We start from the raw sequence: 23443 nt of genomic DNA, 5'->3' as shown, positions 1-23443 counted from the left end.
TACAGCAACTATTCCACTGGGTTGTTGGTTCCTGCTAAATACAGCACAGAATAGCAATGTGCAGTCAGTAGAGCAGAAAGAAACAGAAAACGAAACTCTCTAACAGCATCAGTCAAGGAGGATGAGGAGTAGCCAAAATCAGGGGTGAAGAAGGAGCTATGCTACCCCCGCTCTCACTTATTTTAACCTGTGGCATTCCATCCTGGAAAAAAAAATAATTAAAAAAAAAATGCTGAGAGAGATGAAATGAAGAACTGACAACTTTCAGTTTTCCATAAAGGAAACTTTGGGACAGTAGGACATCATATGAAAAACTAAGACATATGGTCAATTTACAAATAGTTCATCTTCCAAAATGTATTATTTAGGCATGTTACATGAGAATGCCAAGATATGTACTTAGTACAGAAAATTATTCTACATAGCCTTCCACCACAGGACTTCAGATCATCTCAAAAAATTTAATACATTAAGTCTTCCAAGATAAAAGACTTAACGTTCCCTCCATAAAATAAGGAAATGCTCTTTCTTTTATTAGGACACCACGGATCAAACCCAGCTAATTGGAGCTATAATTGGTGAGGGGCCACACTCAAAAGACCAAAGGTTCAAATGTGTATCACAATTATCCATTTTTTAAGCGCTCCCTCAGATGACATCATCTCTCTGCATAGGATTAAACCCACTCATTCACTGGAACTAAATGCCAGATCTCATATTTCTTACCTTCATGGAAAGTGCCCTGAAGTTCCTCCTACTATCTTGCCACAAGTAGCAGAATACCACAGAGCTGGGGTTAGGGCAGGATGGTCTCAGTTGTCCACCTGAACCCATATTGCCATCTTTATTACAAATAGCTAAAATGAAGTAATCCAGAAAGAGAGTTGGAGACAGAGCTTGGGGATTTTCTGAGAAAGACACTGATTCCAGCTTCTTCTGTTGTTGTTGTTGTGCTGATGTAATTTTAAATGAAAACTGTACTGAAACATGAGACTCCTAGTTTACAAAGAATACTGTACTTGAATCTGAGATTAGTAGGCTTGCAGCTTTCTGCTCCACCATTCCTCTTGTGGGAGGCAGTCCAAGGTCTGGCTATCCTATTGTTATAGCTTCAAGGCACAGGCATTTGAAAAGCCTTTCTGCTGGGTATATTGAGTATTTGAGTGTTGCCTGCATTGTAGAATAAGAGATCCAGAATAAAGATCAGATGAGCCCCAGCAGAGGGGGTTCCAGAGGTGCAATCAAGGAATGGCGATAAGAGTGACTGAGAAGCAGACGTGAGTAAGGTTTTAGGAAGTGTTATTGTGTTCCATTGATGCGTTGTAAGGGAAGCCTTTCTGGAAAGATGGGATAATGGCAGATTGTAGGGTCCATGCTTGGACCTTCGTTATCTTTTTCCCTTATGCGCTATGCTTCTCTGCAATAGAGGAAGAAAGTGTGTGGGATGGTATTTGTTTACAGAAATTAAAGCAGTGTCCTTATATGGACTGCAGTTTCTTTAGTTCTTATCTTCTGTGTAGATCTTTATCTTTAAAAATCAGGAGAGGAGAAGGAATAGTGGGCTCTTGGTGGTGTCCATTAGAATCATCGACTTTCTCAGTTTGATATTTAACGTTACAATATGCAGTTCTTTACAAGGTGTTCCTTTCATGTACAGATCCCCAAAGATGCTATGTAGAGCAGCAACAGTGCAACTAGCATGGTGACTAGCTTGACGTTGTATAAATGCAGGAGCCTGAATGGGCAGGGTGATACTTTGGTTTTGTCTAGTGCTCATAAGTTTGCCTATATCATCTTTTTTGTGACTAGTCACAGGCAGGGGGAAAAAAAAGGAAATATAAAAGGTAAAAAAACAACAAAACCATGGTAAAAAAACAACAATGCCCCTTGAAGTGTGTGTTCAGTCTTTCTTTGTCTCTCTGGTGCTTTGCATGTAGAATTCCTTGTATTGTGTCAACTTCTACTCCCGATCACTTCCATCCATCTGTTTTTCTGATACTCAAAAGCCACACTAAATAAAACCATTACAGACTTTCCTGTTAGGACTGTCAATTAATCATAGTTAATGCAAGCGATTAACGCAAAACAAATGTTGCTAGATTTAAAAAAAATAGTTGTGATTAATCACAGTTTTAATTGCACTGTTAAACAATAATAGAATACTAATTTAAATGTATTATAAATATTTTGGATTTTTTTTTACATTTTAAAATATCTTGATTTCAATCACAACACAGAATACAAAGTACCCAGTGCTCACTTTATATTATTTTTGATTAAAAGTATTTGAACTGTAAAAATAAATAAAAGAAATAGTGTTTTTCAATTCATCTCATACAAGTACTGCAGTGCAATTTCTTTATCGTGAAAGCGCAACTTTCTGGTGAAGAATTATTATTTTTTGTTACATAACTTCACTCAAAAACAAAAAAAATCTAAAACTTTAGAGCCTACAAGCCCACTCAGGCCTACTTCTTGTTCAGCCAGTTGCTAAGACGAACAAGCTTGTTACATTTAAGGGAGATAATGCTGCCCACTTCTTATTTACAATGTCGCTTGTAAGTGAAAACCGACGTTTGCATGGGTCTGTTGTAGTTGGTGTTGTAAGGTACTTGTGTGCCAGATATGCTAAACATTAATATGCCCATTCATACTTTGACCACCATTCCAGAGGACATGCTTCTATGCAGATAACGGGTTCTGCTTGATAATGATCCAATGCAGTGCAGACAGACACACCTTCAAAAGCACAATCTATCAGTGCCAACAGGTAGTGATTTCGAAAAATGGCAAAATCTAGAACCACTACTTGACCCGGGCAGGTATGTGACTGAATTCCTTGGGGGAGAATTATATGTTTCCTGCTCTGTGGTTTTTACCTGTATTCTACCTTATATTTCGTGTTTTGGCAGTCTTCATTGATGACCCAGTATACATTATTCAATTTAAGAACATTTTCACTGCAGAGTAGACAAAATGCAAAGAAGGTACACATATGAGCTTTCTAAAGATAGCTACAGTATTCGACCCAAGGATTACAAATCTGAAGTGCCTTCCAAAATCTGAGAGGGCCGAGGTGTGAAACATTGTCAGATGTCTTTAAAGAGCAACACTCTGATGCGGAAACTACAGAACCCGAACCACCATCACCAAAAAAAAAAAAAAAACACCTCAACCTTCTGTTGGTGGCATCTGACTCAGATGATGAAAAGTTAAGTGCATCGGTCTGCACTGCTTTGGATTGTTATCAAGCAGAACCTGTCATCAGCACGGAAGCATGTCCTCTGGAAGGGTGGTTGAAGCATGAAGGGCATATGAATGTTTAGAATATCTAGGCTGGTCTTCACTAGAGGAAGATTGACACTCCTGCAATCGATGCAGCAGGGGTTGTTTTAGTAGATATAGTGAAGGTCTGCTAAATTGAAGGTAGAGCACTCCCCGGTCAACCCTGGTACTCCAGCTGTCCGAGAAGAGTAAGGGAAGTTGACCAGAGAGCATCTCCCGTCGACACAGCACAGTGAAGACACCGGCGTAAGTTGACCTAAGCTATGTCGACTCCAGTTACATTATTCACTTTGGTCAACTTACCCCTGTAGTGAAGACAAGCCCACCAGCACATAAATACCTTGCATCACTGGTATAATTTCTATATTTGTAAGTTGCACTTTCAGGATAAAGAGATTGCACTACAATACTTGTATGAGGTGAATTGAAAAAAGCAATTGCTTTTGTTTTTTCAAGTGCAAATATTATAATAAAAATAATAATAAGATGGGAGAAATGTACACCTTTTATTCTGTGTTGTAATTGAAATCAATATATTTTAAAATGTAGAAAAATATCCAAAAATATTTATAATAAAATTAAATTGTTATTCTATTATTTAACAGTGGCATTAAAACTGTCATTAATCATGACTATTTTTTAAATCTCACGATTAATTGCAATTTTTAAAAATCATTTGACAGGCCTATTTCCTGTAGACTTTTTTTTAATGAACAGAAGTAATTATATACTGCCGTTATGCAGCTCATATGTATTATTGGAACAAATAACGCAAACAAAGATACAAAGAAAAGATTCATCATCTCTCTGTCTTTTTTTAGGAAAGCCATTTGTATATTTCCATAATATACTTTCATTTAATACATGTTTATTTCCTCTTTTTACAAAGTGCTACTGACAAGGAAACTCCTCTGTAATTTGATATTGATGGTTGCAAATGGAATTTAATAAATCTTCCACAATTACAAACTTTGCTGCTCAAATGATAAGGTGGAATAATATTGTTCACCCATTTGGTCTTGTCAGCACTACAGACTTTATAGGCAGGTCACTGGCTGCTTTTAATTCACTACTGGTCTCATATAAGGAAAGGATTACAAAGCACTAAAAAAAAACCCCAAAACAATCTGATGTCTTAAATAGTGATTGCAAGCCCCAAACTGTGACTGCATGAAGTTTGCCAGCATAGTGGAAAAGGTGGAAGACATTACATATGCAGGTATATTGTGCAAAATTTTACATTGTTTGAAGTCTTCCCGGTAATTGTGGGCAGGATCCTTTAAGGATGAATAACCTGGGAACTGTTGGGTGATCTTTGGTCAAATAGTTTTTGATCATTGAAGCAGCCAGTGATTCCAGAAAAATGTATGAGTTATTGAAGGTTTTTTGTCTTTAAAGTGTTTGCTGTTCAATATTGTATATATTGCTCTGAAGCATGCCTGAGCCTGGGACTAATAGTGAAATTATTGACTTCTCTTCTTTCGCTTTTCATTGGTCTTGTTTTTGAGAAACAGAGGACTATTTTTATTTACTACCTGAATCAACCTGGACACTTGAGGAAATATTTTAAAAATAGATAAGAAAACTAATCACACAGGATTTCAGCCAGCTTAATCCTGTGACGAAGTCCTTGTGTGGAACTTTAAATATGTTTCCCTCAGTAGGTTAAGAGCAAAAAGCATGTTACAGATGTCAGTAAATCTCAGTAACTAATTACGTTTACTCTCAGGTTTTGTTGTGTTTCAAAACCCGCAGGAATAATGAGGGATTAGATCAGTGGCCAGTGCTGACACACAGCATGTAGTTAGGATCAGACACATATTAAGGTCATTAATAGCAAGAGACATAATTTGTCTAATGGCTTAGGGATATGGCTTGGAAGTGGGAGTCTGAGGTTCTATTAACAGCCCTTCCGCTCACTTGCTCTGTGACTGTAAGGAAAACACAACTATAGCTGTGCAAGTTGATCCAAAGCAAAAATGTTTTGGTTTTATCAACAAAATCAAAGCAAACACATTGTTTAGCATTTGGGAATTTTAACTGCTTTTTAAAAAATAAAAACCCAAGGATATTTGGAAATGCTGTTCAGGGAGGAGGAGGTGCTGGTGCGGCCCCACCCTCTTATATTGATAGTCCCATGGTGAGAATACTCAGCTGGGACATAGGTGACCAAGATTAAAGTCCCCACTCTGCCTGATTCAGAGCAGAGATTTGAATTTGGGCCTCCTACATTTGCAGGTGAGTGCCCTAACCACTGGGCATATTCTGCGGTATGTTTCTCTCAAGCTCTCCGACGAAAGCTGTTTCACATTGTATAATGTGAGATAGACTCTGTAACCCATTGGTTAGAGCACTTCCCATCAGAGATGGGGCACTTGAATTCAAGTCCCTGCTCTAACAAATAGTTAATTATTTGTACAAAGTGGAACAGCTTCAATGTCACCAAAATGGGATGAAGAGTTAAGTTACGCAATGAAGGTAATGCAACAATGGAGAAAGAGCACATTGCTCCATAAGTATAAATTCGGGCTATATTTGTGGATATGAGCAATGTGTGCAAACGAGTTTTTAAGCAGACCTTATTAAAACTGGCATTAATTATAGCATTTTGGGTGAGCTGGTGAAACCACCGAGTAAGCAATAGCATGATCAGCTGTGGTGGGGCGGATGTATCATAAATTCTTAGAAATCTTTCTAAAACTTAGTAACAAAAAGCTTGTTATTATTTTATGATTATTATTATTTAATGTGATTATTTTATTGTATGACAAAAATATGTATGGTAACATACAAAGCATGAAGAAAAATTATGTCCTTACACGCTGCAGCTATATATAATTAATATTGAATATCTGGTTTATAGACTCAAAAATTAAGCTGAGAACCCAGGCCTTGAATGAAGCTGGAATTTACAGAAAATAGAAATGAGTTTTCTTTTTTGGTTACATGATATTCACTAAAGCACAAACGGGACTTCACATTTTCTGATTTAATGTTGCCTTTCTTGCTTTTTCATGACACTTAACTCAGATTTTTGTGAGTTAAGTTACTACTTATTTTATCAACAAATTAATACCCACAATCTTAGCTTTTCTATGGCTGAAAAAGGTTGTCAAGAACAGTGTTTGACTGTTCAGATTATGGTGTCAGATTTACTGAGGATGGGGACAGCTAACTCAGATGTGCCATTGGTCCAGGCAGATTACAGGATTGAGCAGATCAGCAAGTAGTAATAAGAAAGGATCATGAGATATGTTAGGCCATTGTGGATGTTTTTGAGTCGATTCACAAATCTTTGTGTTTTCCCTAATAGGTAGCCAAAGCAAGAATAAACTACTCTGCGTGTAACCTTAAGAAAGTCACTTACCCTCCCTGTGCTTTTTTCCCTATCTGTAAAATGGAAATTATGATCTCACGGGGTATAACATGCACGGGGGTATTGTAACATCTCACGGGGTATTGTCTTCGAGGTGCCCAGAGGGAAAATGCAGAGTGTTGTATTTGTTGCCATTTCTGGGTGAGCACCCTTCACATTCTGTACTGTAACTGAAAGCAGAGTACTGAGAGAGAGATTTTTTGGGAAAGGTAAGAGTGTCATATTATGGAACCAATTAACAAGACTGCTGGTTCATGCCTTATGATGGTATCTGCCAGCTCAGGATGTATTGTTGGTTCAGTCAGAAGGAAACTATCTCAGAACAGCTTGTTGTTATAATTTGGATAAGAGGAGATCTCACTTTTAGCAGGAAGCATTTCATAGTGCAGGTTTGTGGATTAACACCTTGCCTTAGGGATTGTATGAACATGCAAGGTGCAATAAGGCTGTTGAGGAGAGATGAATCAATGCTGAGATTGGCTATGTTAATACATTCACTGGGATTTTGTGTTGGGCTCAACACTGTGGGGCTTCGATTTTTTTTCCATTAACCAATGTGAGTACTGATGAAAAGCGGTGTATTGACATATATCGGGTCTGGGCTGGAGCAGCTGGAACTTGAGAATCTGTTGTAACCAGCTTCCTCTTTGCTACCCAGCTCTCTTCTGTGCTGGAATTGGAATCTCTCTGTATATCCACAACATGGGCAGCAGCTCTGCAAAGTTTATCCCCACCACCTTTGGCTTTCTTCTGGAGAGGCCATTTTAAGGAAAGAATGGATGAAACTCATTCCCTGTGCTCATTCAACTTTCTGAGGAGACTGTAAATAAGGGAGCTAAATGTGAAGGCAGTGTTTGAGATAGGACTACCTGTCTTCTAGAAACTGAACTGAGAGACCACCATTTTATTCCAAGGAGGCTACTGAAGAGCTGCCAGGTGGTAGTGACTGAATCACTCTTATGAGACTTCAGAAAATTTGAAGGTTTGGTTCAGGTAAACCTCTTACATGTCCAAGGTTTGTTGGAACTGCTGGAATTTATTGCCACCTTCTCTATAGTGATTCTGGGCTCCTTAACTGGAATTGGGCCTTAGCTCCTCAACTTTCTTAGGTCTTGTTTATGCTCCCGTGTTAAATCAACCTAAATTACGCTAATCCAGCTACGTGAATAACGTAACTGGAGTCGACGTAGTTTAGGTCGATTTATCCCAGTGTCATCACTGTGCTGCATCGACAGGAGAAGGTCTTCCATCGATTTACCTTACTTCTATTCCAGTGGAGTACCGCAGTCAACCGGAGAGTGTTCTGCAGTTTTAGCGGGTCTTCACCCCCACTGTATCGATCACAGCAGTGTCGATCTCCGGCAAGGCCTAAGGCCTCTTTACACAGGGAAATCAAAAGATCAAGCAGCTACTCTGAATGGAGGGAGCATGTGGATTTCCCCAAACAGCAAAGCCCAGCACATCTGCTAACCTCTCTCCTTTCACTGGTGAATTCATATTCATTGCAATTTGGGTGGTGACAGACAGACTGACTTTAATCTCTCAATAAATCATATTTAATATAGTCAAATTAATGCTGAGAGGAATTATAGGAATTAAATGAGCCTTTCACTTTACATTCAGGTGCAAGACAAACAGGGAGATGAATTGATGTTAACACCTCCAACAGGAAAGTTAACATGCAGACGCATGATGGTTAGGCTATAGCAAAGAGCAGACTGATCTGGGAGGGATGGGGAATGCTTATTTTGAAGCAAGCAGTGAAAGTGGGACAGACCTGCATGAATCATGTACATACACTACCAAAGGAACTTACATGGAAAAACAGAAACCTCAGTGTTTGTTTATCCAAAGCACTGAATATAGTCCTGAATGACTTTGGGAAGACATACAGTACACATGACATGAGAGGGAGACTGAAAAACTTCCCTCTGGGGAAACTCATTCATGGAGATACCAGAAATTACAGTGGATTGGAGGCGATAAATGAGATGACATGAGGGGAAAAGGGAAATGATGACTCCATAAAATTTGTTGGCTGCCACCAATGAGCCCTCTGATGGCCAGGGGTGCCTCTGCGCTGTCCTGCTCTTTATACTCTCTCTTCCAGGCCCTCTTACTCAGACTCCACACACTTCCTGGGGTCTGGGTTTATTGTGCTAGACTAAACTTAAAAGTAAAATTTAAAATCCCAAAATCAAATCCATCCATTTTGCCCTCTAGTTGGGTCACTCTCAGGCCTCTTCTGCCTGTAGTTTCAGTCCTATATCCCAGGACTCTCTTCTGGAGCCTGTTCATGCTAATTAGTTCATCTGCTTGGGCATCCCACCCCACAGTAGCTTTCAGCTGCTTTTTATAGGGGACGCACCCGATCCCTATTGAGTGTGTCTCATTATGTAATCAGGGTTGGTTAGCCCCAGGCTTTTCTGCCTATAGGGCAATCCATCCTGTTATACTCTGAAACTGGAGGCAGTGGGTCAGATCCTCTCCCTCTGTTGCAGCTACGGTGAGTCACGGAGGAAGCACAAGGTGGCCAGAATCTAGCCCTAACAGACCAGATGAAAATTTCTCCAGCATGAGGGAGCTCTCAACTGGCATAAAACCAGCATATCTGGTTCATACATCAGCTGTCATCCCCATCGTAGCATCAGGGGCATAAAGAAGTGTGTTAGGAGCAGGATGCTTAAGCTTAAGCTTAACTGGCATACGGTCTCCTGGGCATCACAGACAGCTGGTGTAAATTAGAGCAGCTCATAAAACTACTCTAATATACCTCAGGTCTGGGCTGGAGCATCTGAAACTTGATAATCTCCTGTAACAACTACTTGGCCCTTTTCTGGTCAAAGAAGATCTTGGTGCAGGAAGGAATTTAGGCCAGGCTGCCCAGTCAAAGTGGTAGAGGGAAAAAAGAGATAAGTAGGAAAGAAAGGTCACACTAGTTTGGAATGCAAAATATGATTTAATCCTGGACACATCACTTGTACCTGTATAGATGAGTACCTGCAGCGTTTCAGAGTGGATACCTTATGCAGACTATTTCTTTTGCTTTAATTGGATTTTCTCTATTCTTAATAAAACTTGTTTTTAATTACACTGCTTGAGATACTAATCATTGTGGTACCTCCCTGCATCAAAGCACATTCTGGCTTCTTGTGACAGGCTGTTAGGGAGGAAACAATACCAATCTGGGAGTTCTTGTGTCTATTACCCGCACATGAGAAGGGAGAGAAGATGTGCCATTCAGGAGTTGGTTGATTGGTTTATTTTAGTTGCGGTCAGTAGGGGAGCAGTGAAAGCTGGCTAACTATGAGGAATGATAGGAATAGGAGACTGAAGACCCCAAGAGTGTATTATGTGCCCTATGGCAAGTGAGATTTGGATTTAGTGACAGTTTTCACGCAGCGGGGAATTTTGAAGAGATTTTGGGCCTTGTATTTTGCTTTCAGGAAGATAGAATAAATGTGTTGGAGAAATGAGCATGGAGGTTGCATTGAGAAGAGGGCCTGAAGCCTGCCTGCTTTCTGCCTGCCCAGTGCTGGCATTAACATTTTTCACTGGGATTATTAGAATGCCAATGGTGTTGTTTTAATTGCTGGAACATTGTGAGGGCAAGGGGAAACATACCCAAACCACAAGCTCTCTAGAGTCGTGTACCTCTGTGGAAACAAATAGGATAGGGTTTTGAGTCCTTGTTCTTTAGTATTAATTATCATGCTTTGGACTTGTACAGCAGCCTAATGATGAATTTGGCCCTCAAACAGTAACCTGTGAGGTAGTTTTCAAATGGCTTAGTACGGGGATGAAAAGGTCACACAGAAAGATCAAGTGGTGAAATCAAGAGTGGAATCTTGAGACTTCTAGTTGCCCTTTCTAACCAATAGGAAGCATTCCCTCCACCTGCAAAGGAAGCAAGGGGAATGGTAATCTGTGGGGGTTGCCAGAATTGTGCGTAACTGTGTTACCCCTCTCAGCCTCAGCAAGTGAAAGTTCTGCTACTGCTAAGCTGCAAGACAACTCCCTGACACACCAGCTTGTCTGCCTTGTGAGCAACCTGTTCTGAACTCTGTCAATCCAAACCTTGCCTTGCTGGTAACAAACAGTGAACCCCATCTCCTGAGTTCCCTGGAGATGTCTCCATGCAGTGTCCAGCCCCCACAGTGAACACTCACAAGTTATTAAATTTGCTGCTCCATTAAAGAGACGATAAACTGCAGCTCATTAATTTAACTGGGATTTAACAAATACTCTCATTTCAGTCATAGCATTGAATTGGTTTACAACAAAACAAATTTATTTAACAAAAGGACATAGGTTAAAGTGATACCAAGTATAAGGAATAAAAATAGGAAGGCTTACAAATAAACAAAAGTAAAAATGCGCTTTTAAGACTGTCAAGGTTCCTCCCCCACTCTGAACTCTAGGGTACAGATGTGGGGACCTGCATGAAAAACCTCCTAAGCTTATCTTTACCAGCTTAGGTCAAAACTTCCCCAAGGTACAAAATATTACACCCGTTATCCTTGGACTGGCCGCTACCACCACCAAACTAATACTGGTTACTGGGGAAGAGCTGTTTGGACGCTTCCTTCCCCCCAAAATACTTCCCAAAACCTTGCACCCCACTTCCTGGACAAGGTTTGGTAAAAAGCCTCACCAATTTGCCTAGGTGACTACAGACCCAGACCCTTGGATCTTAAGAACAATCCTCCCAACACTTGCACCCCCCCTTTCCTGGGAAATGTTGGATAAAAAGCCTCACCAATTTGCATAGGTGACCACAGACCCAAACCCTTGGATCTGAGAACAATGAAAAAGCATTCAGTGTTTTACAAGAAGACTTTTAATAAAAAATAGAAGTAAATAGAAATAAAGAAATCCCCCCTGTAAAATCAGGATGGTAGATATCTTACAGGGTAATTAGATTCAAAAACATAGAGAACCCCTCTAGGCAAAACCTTAAGTTACAAAAAAGATACACAGACAGAAATAGTTATTCTATTCAGCACAATTCTTTTCTCAGCCATTTAAAGAAATCATAATCTAACACATACCTAGCTAGATTACTTACTAAAAGTTCTAAGGCTCCATTCCTGGTCTATCCCTGGCAGAAACCAGCATACAGCCAGACTCAGACCCTTTGTTTCTCTCCCTCCTCCCAGCTTTTGAAAGTATCTTGTCTCCTCATTGGTCATTTTGGTCAGGTGCCAGCGAGGTTACCTTTAGCTTCTTAACCCTTTACAGGTGAGAGGAGCTTTCCCCTGGCCAGGAGGGATTTCAAAGGGGTTTACCCTTCCCTTTATATTTATGACAACCATACATACATCCCACAAGAATATTAATGATCAGTGAATTATTAGTTTTCCAGTCATATACTACATGCCACCTTTTGGATAAATATCATGACAAGAGGTGCTGACACAGAGTCGTGAATCACCGACGGGCCTCTGTTACAGAGGATCCTTGAATTGGTTAGTGAAGAAACTGGGTTCATGTCTTAATCGGTTTCTCTGGGAGGCTAGTTCAAGGATATTTATGGAAACTGGCACTAATTTCTCTCCTTACAGCTGAAAGCATTAAATTACACACACACACACACACACACACACACACCTGTGCTGGAATGAAATGCTAATCTTCACTGCAGTCATGTGCTTTCAAATGAGATCTGTGGTATCTCTTTGTGCGCTCTGAGATGGTATTTAGCACATGTAAGTTATTTGCTGATTAGGTTGTGAGTGCCCCACAGTGGTCCTGTATCTTGCAGTAAAGTAATAGGGTGGTCTGCAGTCTCATTACTGTAGGCAGAGTGTAAAAGCTATGTGAGAGGTTGTGAGAAAACCTGACTGCATCAGTGCAGGGCAAGCTGGTTTGTCTGTAAGGGAGCACACATTTAATTACTAGGATTTAGGAATTTCCATTGGATAGGAACGTTCTTTGAAATTTTTAATCTTTTTTTTTTTTTGGACACTGTACTGTTTACCAGGTATTGGCTGTTCAGCGGTTTAGTCACTATTGTCTAGGTAAAATAGAACTTTTCATCTTTTTTTGGCTGGTGTTAGGTTTCCTGTAGTGAAGGGCTCCATCACATTTCTAATGGTTGGGGGAGGAGGACTGTACTTCAAATTAATCTATTTGTATTTGTTATGTAATCATTGCTTGAAGGAAGTTGAGTTTCTGAAACATTAAATTATAGAAGTGAAAGAATACAAGTGGAAATTTGCTTTAAGGAACACACCAAACGGGCCCATTTCTATGAATGTTGAGAAAATGATCTCTTTCTTTTTTTGTATACATTTTAAATGATTCTTAGCTTGCTGTTCTCATGGTGGATGCATTCGGCTCAAAGCAAGAAAATACCAATTCAGGCCCCTCAAGGAGCAGGCCCCTATTTACAGCCTATTTAATAGCACAAGTCTGAAGTTGAATATTATAGCCAATGTTGTTAACCTTACGGAGCAACTAGCATGACAGGTCTCAAGCTTATACCCTTGGGAGAGCAGATGGAACAAAAGGGGGAGGAAAGAGAAAAATCTTGAATAAAATATTTACTAGAATGAGTCGGTCCCTTGTTCACCTTATTCACCTATTCAGTTATTCTATTCAGGGTTTCTGAGCACTGATAGAGTCTCTTCCTGAAGAACAGCGTTAGGGGGCTCTGTCCCTTTAATGTACAGAAACTGTAATGCATGGAAGAGGGAATGGGGCAATAGCGTGGCAGCAAATTGTTCACAAATAGGGGAGATGCTGAAACATAGTCATGTGCTTGTATATGATAACTTGATGCACTGGTGATCCTACAGCTGGTTCTATTGGGTGGACCCCACCAGGAGCCCAGTTGAGTCAGTGGTGTCTGCTCATGAAGTGCTTCTTTTAGTATCTGGGTCTAAAAGAGATTGAGGTGTAGAGTTGAGAAACAGGTTTATTCGCAAATTAGCATCTATGGATGGGATTTTTTTTAAAAAAGGGCTACAACACATGGTGAAATTTGGGGCCCCGCCATGCATTTGCATGAGATACTGGTAAATCCTTAATTTAAAAGAAAATGATTGGAGGAGAGAGAGAGAGCATAATATCCAGATAGCATTTATAAGCAGGACGGATGAGTTATACGTTTCTCTGGAAGCATGTCTGTTACATAGCACTAACCAGTGCTATTCCTAGGCATGGATCAAATATCCCACACCACAGGACTCAATTGTCTCTGTAATGGGGTGGTAGCGAGTTGCTTTGTTAGTACTTGCTCTTTCCAGAACAGATTTATGACCTTCTGCTGTGCTGGCTCACCATGAACCCCCCTCCACCCGGAAAGATAAATAATCTTCCCAGACTACTGGTAACAAGCATAGAGATTCTGCCTCTGAGTATGCTTCTCTGGACACTCTACAACTGTGCCAACCATTCTGAATTACCTCATGTTAGCATCCAAATCCTCCTTGGACAAACAGACTACATGGATAACAGTTGGCTGAAAGCAAGAGGTGTTCCAATAACTGATTTTTCAGTTTTATGGCAGTTTTGAAAAATTAAAAAAAAATGTTTTGAGTCAAGCTATCATTTTGTTTGACCTGACATGAATTTTTTTTTCAATGCCAAGGGAGCTTTTTTACACTTTATTTTTTGAATAAAATTGGAGGAAAGTTTGAAATGAAAAGCTATTTTGCACTGAAATGTTTAATTTTGAAATGTCAAAGAGCTTTGACTTCAGATTTTTTTTCTGCTGAAAAAAGTTCTGCAAATTTGACATGAACTTGTGAAATATTTCGGTCAACCCTAATCTGCATTTTTCACCAACAATGGTTTTGGTCAAAACATTCTGCCCACCTCTACTGGAGACCCTTCCCTGCTCTTTCCCTGTACTCCACCCCATATGTCTCGCAAACTACAAAACTTGCAGGTGGCCCGATCCCTAAAGGAAACAAAAATACAGATGAATATGAGTTATTGTTGGAAGGACAAATTCACCAAATTTACCTGTTTTTTTGGGTAGTTACTTTAGTGTGAGAGGGAATGAGAATAATAAGGGAGGGGAAAAGAGGGTGTATTTATTGATAAAATGTTGACAGAATAAATCATACAACTCAAACAATTAACTATTTCACATTTTGAATTATTCAGGGTTTTTTATGAGCTCCAAAATAGCTCTTTTCAAGTATTCAGCTCCTCTCTCCACTGAATTTGAAGCTCTGGTTGGACCCCCGAGGCCTGGCAAACTTGGAGAGCTTTCCCCTTACAGGTTACTGGGTTATAAATTAACTGTAGCCGCTCAAGAAAAAGACATACGCATAGCTGTGGGCAGCTCAATTAAAACCTCTGCTCAGTGTGAAAATGTTCGGGTGCAGAAAGAGTGGAATAGAAAATAATACTGAAAAGAGAATAATGTCATTATAAAAATCAATAGTATGCCAGTACCTGGAATAGAATGTTCATTTTTGCTCACCTTATCTCAAAGAGGCTATAGAAGGGGCATAGAAATGGAAAATGGAAATAATTAGAGTCTTGGAAAATTTCCAGCTGAAGCTAGATTGAGAAGAATGGTATAGAGAAGGCAAATGTGGAGTTCCTATTTATCTTTTTTGATTAATAAAAGAACAATGAGACACTGAATAAAATTGAAAAGCAATATATTAAAAACTGGTCAAAGAAAAAACATTATTTACACAATGTATAATTAACCAGTGGAACTCACTGCCACTAGATATTATTGGGATCAAGAAAACATATAAAGAAGTATTTGACATTTTTGTAGATAATAAGCACATCCACAATTACAAATTATAGGGAGAAAATGGAAGGGATTTTATGAACCCTTGTGCTTCAAGACACAGGCCAACCTCAAACTGAAGGTGGTTAGGAAGAAACTTCCCCGGAGAGCTAGTTATTTCATAACGTTTTTAACCATTTCTCCATCCCGTTACTGAAGGGAGGCTTCTATTCACAATACTGGCTGTCAGCTTGACAGCAATTAACGAAGTTAAAACATGAACAAATTCCCTTGCTTAACTTTGCTAATACTTTAGCTAAAAGGGGAGATGGCAGGGCTCATAAAATATTTTCACATAAAACTTAACATTATATGTATGTTCATTTATTGTAATATTTTGGCATTCAATTTTTTTACTCAATATCAAAAAATCTAATACACTCTGTCTCCCTTTCTTTATTCATCTTTTTTTCTTTTTTCTGTTCCCTCCACTCATCTCTCTCTTTTTTTTGTAGACTCTGTTGTGCTTTCTTTTTTCCCATCTGTTTTCTTCATAGTTTCTTTCGCTTTCATCTGATTTCACTTCCTCTTTCCCCCCCCTTCCTTGTCTGTGTCATGTTTCCACCCTTTCTTGGGGTGTGCAGCTGGCATTCTGATTCAGGGTGACTGGTCAGACCTATGTGAAATAACTGGGTATCTTTTTTCCAGAGCTGCAAGGCAAAGTGTTTTGGCTGCTGCAGCTCTCAAAGAAAGGCTGGAATGACATACATATCTTAGGTATCACAGCAGTCTATTTTGCATGCTGTTGTCATCCTGTCTGAAGTTGAGCAAGATTAGATTCAAGCAGTGCAAAAAAACACAGGGCAGGTACATTGCTGCCACTTTGAACTGTATGGATCACATTGACTCTCCCTGTCTGATATTGTTAAGCTGTAGGATATATGGTGGATGTGAATTACATGCCCTTGATTTTTTTAAAATCATTCAACAGCTTTGGGAATGTTTTCTGTTCTGTTACATTGCCCAGTGTCTACTTGTCTACCCACCTTGTTATTGATCACCTTGTAGTGGATGACTTATTTTTTACTTACCATGCATATACTTAGCCTTCCTTTCATTGGCTATTATTGCCTCTTTCTTTTCAAATACCTTCTCCACCTCATCATCAGGCTTCCCAGCAGCTGTTGCCATCATAGTTAGAATTACCACTTTTTGTAGCATTCTCCAACAAAGTTAAGTTCATCGTACTGTGTGATTTGCCCCTGCAAGGTTCCTTTCAGCTTTTCTTTATACTCATATATATGTTTTCACACACAAAAGCATTTGTTTGATTGTGTGGGGGATTGTTTTGAAGGCTTCTGCAGAGGTAAAAAGATTCCTCTTGTAAACTTTCTGCTTGCCTGTGCACTTTAATTTATTTCCACATTTGGAGGACATCTCCCCTTCTTCCTCAGCTCAGATGTTTCCAGTACAGCTGGGAAAGTGGTGGGTAATTGTGGCATATTTTCTCAGCTTACTCTGTCATTGTTAATGCTAATGATGATTGTGGCTCTGTGTTTCCATTTAAGTTTGGCATATTGCCACTCCTGCAGCGGAAGCCAAAGGTGACTTCATGCCATTCCATTTTTTCCCCTTTCCAATGAAATAACTCTTGCATATTATGCTGCAGGTGGGTTAATGACAACTCTGCCCTTCTCCTCTTCCCCCTGAGGAGGAATGTGAATGAAAGACCGTGTTCTGTGGGGAGAAGGGAATAATCAGTTTATTTTTGGCAACATTTATTGAAAAACACAGATCCCTCTTCTCCCCCTTCGTAATTTCAAATTCATTCATTTTCCTCTCTGAAAAGTTTCAGGAAGCTTGGATAGATTGGGTACACCAATACAATGTGGCTTTGAGTAATGTGATTTTGGAAGGTTTTGGAAATTCTGAGAGAGGGAAATCCAAGACAGTAGGACAAACACACACACACACACACACACACACACACTCCCTCCTTCTAAACAGTCATAATCATACTCAGCAGAAGCAGTGGGGGGCTTTCCATCCAGAGGTCTTAGTAGGGTTTACAAACATGAATACATTTAGTCTTAAATCATCCCTGTCAGGTAGATAAGTTGTCATTCTCATTTTAGAGGTGGGAAAACGGAGGTGTACAGAGTGGTTAAGGGACATAATGGTCACACAAGAAATTTATAGTGGAACCAAGAACTGACTCCGTCATGTCCTTTAATTAAAAAAAAAACAAAACGTCCTTGTTAGGGAGAAAAATAAGTTTGGGAGCTACTCCCACTTAGTTGTTATGTCCACTTCATATTTGTTTGTTGGTTTTGTGAGTAAAAAGTAGAGTCAGGTTAAACTGGGTTCTGAGAGATCTAGTGGCTGCAGGGAAGGCAGAGCCCTCTACCACCTCCACGGAATGACAAAGACCTGAGTTTGTTCTATGATTGTGACCTGTGTGAATGATGGACCTCCTCTCTCTTAGTTTCTTACTCTGACACCTGGGATCACTTGGAACAATCAAGCATGTAATCCTAGATACTTCCATCTCCTGTATATCTGGGAGGTGGGGTCAGGGCATTCTCATAGTGGGCCCCTTGATTCCTGGATTTGCCCCCCTTTTCTTCTTGTGCAAACAGAGCCTTTTGGCCCTCAGGTGTAGTTGAGGCCTTGCTGTATCTGGCCACCCAGGCTCCCGCTGAGTTGGATTACGAAGGGGTTGGTTTAGCTACAGAACAGTATTTTGTGTGCATTCCCTAATACCGTTTGGCTGTTTTTCTGTAAATGCATTTAGAGGCTTGTAATAGGCACATCCTGCAAATAACATAAGTACATATATAAATGCAGAGGTCACCCATAAACACCTGTCAGTTTTGCCCTGGATAAGGCTACCCTCAGGCCTGCTAATAGCAATTCCGGGCTCCAGGGCAGAATTGTGAATGGGCTGAGCTGCTGGGAGCTGCCAGTTGCACTGCTGGGCGTGCTCTTCTGGCACGGCCAGGGCTCCCACGTGCCCAACCGACTGCCTTTGCTGCCGCTGGTGCCACCCGCATGCCTCTAGGAGCCCTGCAGCCTGCCTGGGTGATTTAAAAGAGTTCAGGGCTTCGGGCCACCACTCCTGCTAGCTGAGCAATTGGATACCTGGGCCCCTATGCAATTGCTCCGTTTGCCCTCCCCCCGTCGGTGGGCCTGGCTACCCCAATATTCACAGTACTCTTCACTCTTTTCCCACTGGGGATACTGTAACTACTGAGGCAACTTTATCTAATCAACTAAGATCATTTGCAAGTTGTAAGGGTTACAGCTCTAGATAAAGATGAACAGAACCACCTCCAAACCAAAGCTGCTGAGCTTTGCAAAACTCTATAGTGAAGCACAATCTCAAGTGCAAGATATTTTTAATCCTTGCTTGCTGACATTCAGCTAGACACAAGAAGTGCTTCTTTATGCTCAGTTTCACCAAAAAATGGCAGCATTCTAAACTGCAGGAACAGAATTCAAAGAGTTTATGACAGTCATGATAATTATGGAACACAAGATTAACCTAGCTAGGGAAGATAAATGTCTAGGTATTCACTGCAGTGGTAAACTGAGTTTGGAATGCAGCTTGACAGAGTTGCTGATGAAATTTGATTTTTTAGCTATTTGTAGCTCACAACAGGCTACTGTAATATTTGTTGAATCTGAATGAACAAAATTATCCTGTTGTCTTTGTATCATTGGTGGTGGTGGTAGGTTTATATATATATATATATATATATATATATGAAAAGTCTGTGGTTTGAATAGTGAACAGGGCAAAAGTCGTGGACATAAAAGAAGGGAAGGACTGGAGCTGTGACGTGGATTCAATTTTGTGTCTATTATAAGGTGACCAGATGTCCTGATTTTATAAGGACAGTCCCGATTTTTGGGTCTTTTTCTTATATAGGCTCCTATTACCCCCCATCCGCTGTCCTGATTTTTCACATTTGCTGACTGGTCACCCTAGTCTATTATCTGATGCTTCCACAAAGTCCAGATGTCTGGTTAGGGTTGGTCTATCTATCTAATCAAGTTGCATACATGTGGCTTTGTATTGTAAGTAACACGATTTCCTTTTTAGTGCAAGTAATTAGATCTCTGTTGTGATATATTGTCAGATTTGCTTCATATCAAAACTGACCTTCGTAAATCCAGACTAATATAAATTTTAACGTTTTCTTTTAAAAAGTTCCTTTTCCCCCAAAACATGGAGGTGGGAGGGGAAATCTCGGAACTCCTGAAAAAAATAAATCTTTGAATAAACATTCACTAGTTAGGGCCTTTGTGTCACAGCACTCTGTTCTCTAATAGCCTTCTTTATACACCTAGAACTTAACAATTTACTAATGAAATTGATTCACCTGCTTAACATAATGTCCCTCCAACACAAATGCCCCAAATGGACAGTCGCTGATGTATTCTGAAAATAAATCCTGGAATCTTTGGTTCTTGTGATTAAAATGCAGCCACTAGCATTTGTATTGATCCATTTCTGCTGTATTTTGTTCTATAGTGCACTCTCTTTTTCTGAGCTAAGAGGTGGAAAGCAGTCTTGCAGTTAAAGCAGAGGGATGGGAGTCAGGAAATCTGTGTTTTGTTCTCTAGCTCTGCCACACACTTGCAGTGCAATTTATAGAGTTTAAGGAGAGAAGGGACCATTAAATAATTTAGTCTGATATCCTGAATATCACAGGCCATTACATTTCACCCAGTTGCCATGTGTTGAGCCCAATGACTTGTGTTTGTCAAAACCATTTCTTCCAGAAAGGCATCCAGTCTTGATTTGAAGGCAAGAAGAAATGGAAAATCCACCAATTCCCTTGGTAGTTTGTTGTAGTGCTTAATCACTCTCACAGTTTTTAAAAAAATGTGCCTAATTTCTAATTTGAGTTTCTCTGGCTTCAACTTCCAGCCAGTGATTCTTGTTCTGGCTTTCTCTGATAGATTGAAGAGCCTTTTAGTATCCAGTGAGGGCCAGATTAAGATCTTTAGAGGCCCTAAGCACTGAAAAGATTATGGTGCCCCCCCATATGTAATTCAAAATAAAAACAATACTATACCATAAAATAAAATTTTATTTTTCGAAATGACACACAACTTACATGTATGCTGAAATTAAAATAGCTTCTTTCTAGATTTTCTGATTGCAAAATTCTGGATAAGTTCAGAAAAGCTGACTCGACAAAGCATGTCCGCTTTCATACACGATAGGGAAAGTGAATCAAGTCTGTCCTGACACATTGTTGTTCTCTGAGGGTTTTTTATTCTTTTCAGCTGAGAAAAAGAGCTTTTTGCGGAGCAGTTAGTAATCATTAATGTTAGAAAAATACGTAGTGCGATCTCTACATTTGGAAATACACAGTGTATTCCATCTTTCAATATTGTGTCATGAAGATCAATGTGACTGAATTTCATTTTTCCTGTTTCATTAAACTTTGCACGCATATAACAGTAGAACTGCCATACTTCTCCAAAGAGAGTCATGCTCAAGTCAACAGGGTATGAGTCAACTTACTTTTGGAAACCTTGTGAATATTGTTCGTCCGATAAGTCCATATCATTTAGAAAAGGAAATCTACTTGATACTTCTTTGTACGCTTCACCTCTCCTCTTCAGATGAGCTTCAAGTGTATAAATTATAGCGTAGTAAGTAGACACACGAAATTTGTCTTTAGGATTCAATGCTGTTTCTGTTGCACTGCTTTCATTTGCTTGTTTTTTCCTGATTCGCTTGCGGGACTGGGCTTCTGTGTAGTTAGTATCAGGCAAGATATCTTTTGATATCTCTTCAAATCTTTCAAAATCATTCTTAAAAGTGTGTAAGTGGTCTGCTAATGATTGACAGAAGTCTGCACATGTTTTCAAATCCAATTCTTTTTCTTTGAGAGCTTGACTTGTGTGGTAAAATTTCATTCCACACAGTCAACATGAATACAAACTCTAGTTCTTGCATCTTGTTTGCAATGTTTTCTGCCTCTTGTATAGTTTCTCCCTTTTCTGATTGTTCTTCAGCTATACTTTCTAATGCATCCATAATCTTTGAGTAGGACTCCAGAATTGCACTTGTTTCCACTGCATGTGCCTCCCACCGAGTATTAGAAGGAGATTTCAACACACGATCATGGCCCAAATATGTTTTTTAAGAACTGCCCATTGGCGTGTTGAGGCAGAAAAAATTTATTGCCACCGGACAACAATCAACAGCACTGCGGCCAACAAGACTGAGAGAGTGTGCAGCGCATGGTATGAATATGGCATATTTGTTCTGTTCTAAAAGCTTCTTTTGCATTCCTTGATAACGCCCTGACATGTTGGCAGCGTTGTCATAAGATTGACCTCTGCACTTTGAGAAATCTATTTTGCAAACTTGGCACTGATAATGCAGTACTTGATTTGCCATTTCTTCACCAGTGTGGCTTTTCAAATTGAGGAATGTTATAAATTGTTCAACTGGTTTTCCATCTGTGGGAGACACATATCATAGTACAATACTCAATTGATCAATATGTGAAAGATCAGGTGTAGAATTTACAGATAAACTGAAGTACCCAGCAGTACTTATTTCATCCACAATAGCTGAACGAACTTTGTCACTCATTAGACCAATGAGTTCATCACATATTGTCTTGGATAAGTATGATGGGTTACTTTTGCCAGGATTCCCACATTTTGAGATATGGCCTGCTAAAAATGGGTCAAACTGAGCCACAAGCTCCAACAATCCCAAGAAATTTCCATTCTGCAATGATCCAAATGTGTCATTTGATCCCGGAAAGGCAGACCACATTCAGCTAATGTTTGAATAACAGCTATAACACCCTGCAAGACATGTTGCCAGTATTCACGCTCCCCTTTAAGTTGTTCTTCCAATTTTTGTGTCAATCCAAAGCCCTGTCTTCGATTTAAATATGTCAACATTGAATCTCTGTGAGTAGTGCTATTTTCATGTTGTTCAAGTAAAACAGTATTCCGCCAGTCACTAAATCCATTTGCAGCAAACCAGGATGTTGAAGGTTTATATGCAAAAAGTTTGCAAACAAAACAGTACACAGACCCTGCTGATGGTGAATACAGTAGCCATTCTCAGGTGTATTTCTCACCATTCGCTTTCATGCCAAAAAATATTTTTTTGTGGACAATATCTTGTTTGTTTGCCATTGGTAAAAGTCTGAAGTGATTTTTCAAATGGCCCAGTGTGGTGTTGACAGTCATTTGGTCCACGATCTATCCAGTAAGCTACATGATTGGTATTGAAATCAACCGACATACCAGGATCTTTTCTCCTATTATTTACAGCTTGAGCAGGTTTAATCTCTGACACATACACACTTTCTAGAACAATGTCTGTTTTACCACCAGGAGTAGGATGATCAGTTACAGTCTCTGACACATCCACATATTCTGGAATGGTGTTTGTTTCACCAGTAGAAGAAGGGTCAGTCTCTGAAACACCTAGAGGTTTTAGAATGATGTCTGTGCTACTGAGAGAAGATGTTGCTTCTGATGGATTCGCTTTGAAAAATGATGTCAGCTTTGGAAAATTTTGGAAAATTTCGCTGTTTTTTGTTTCTTTTCTTCTGCCAGTTTACGTTTCTGTGCTCCACTCAGTTGGTTACGTTTCATCCTGCCCCTTATCTCAGTTATTTGAACTTAAAAAAAAACAACAAATTACTCAACATACACTATTTTTATGTGTGTGTGTGTATATATATATATATATATATATATATATATATAAGAAAGAGAAAAATTGAATCAAGTACGTATAACTCAGAAGAATATATCAATAATAAAACATAAATTTATTGCAATACATGACAGTATCTGATTTCCTCGCATTATTTCGATCTACGTTAGTAGGATGCCCCCCTGGTTTAGGTGGGGATAAGTAATAAAAAGAGAACAGAAAAATGGGGGAAGAATGTGTAGTGGAGTGTAAGGAAGTCTAACAAAGTTCTGATTTTTCCCATGATGACTACTTCAATGCTTTTTTCTGAAATATCAAATATCAATTTTTAAAAAAAAAAAAAATCTCTTTTTTTTTTTTTTGGTGCTCC

The 23443-nt window shown here is 39.5% G+C and overlaps 1 protein-coding gene across 11 annotated transcripts in view; it reads left to right on the top strand.

The window, feature by feature from the left end:
- Positions 1-23443, top strand: part of DMD (dystrophin) — a 1937833-nt gene that overhangs the window by 4617 nt on the left and 1909773 nt on the right. The gene's annotated exons all lie outside the window — the stretch shown is intronic.

This window comes from Lepidochelys kempii, chromosome 1, assembly GCF_965140285.1.
Source record: "Lepidochelys kempii isolate rLepKem1 chromosome 1, rLepKem1.hap1, whole genome shotgun sequence".
NCBI classification, from domain to species: Eukaryota; Metazoa; Chordata; order Testudines; family Cheloniidae; genus Lepidochelys; species Lepidochelys kempii.
The sequence above is the reverse complement of the archived record's forward strand: the minus strand, read 5'-3'. Positions and strand labels throughout refer to the sequence as shown.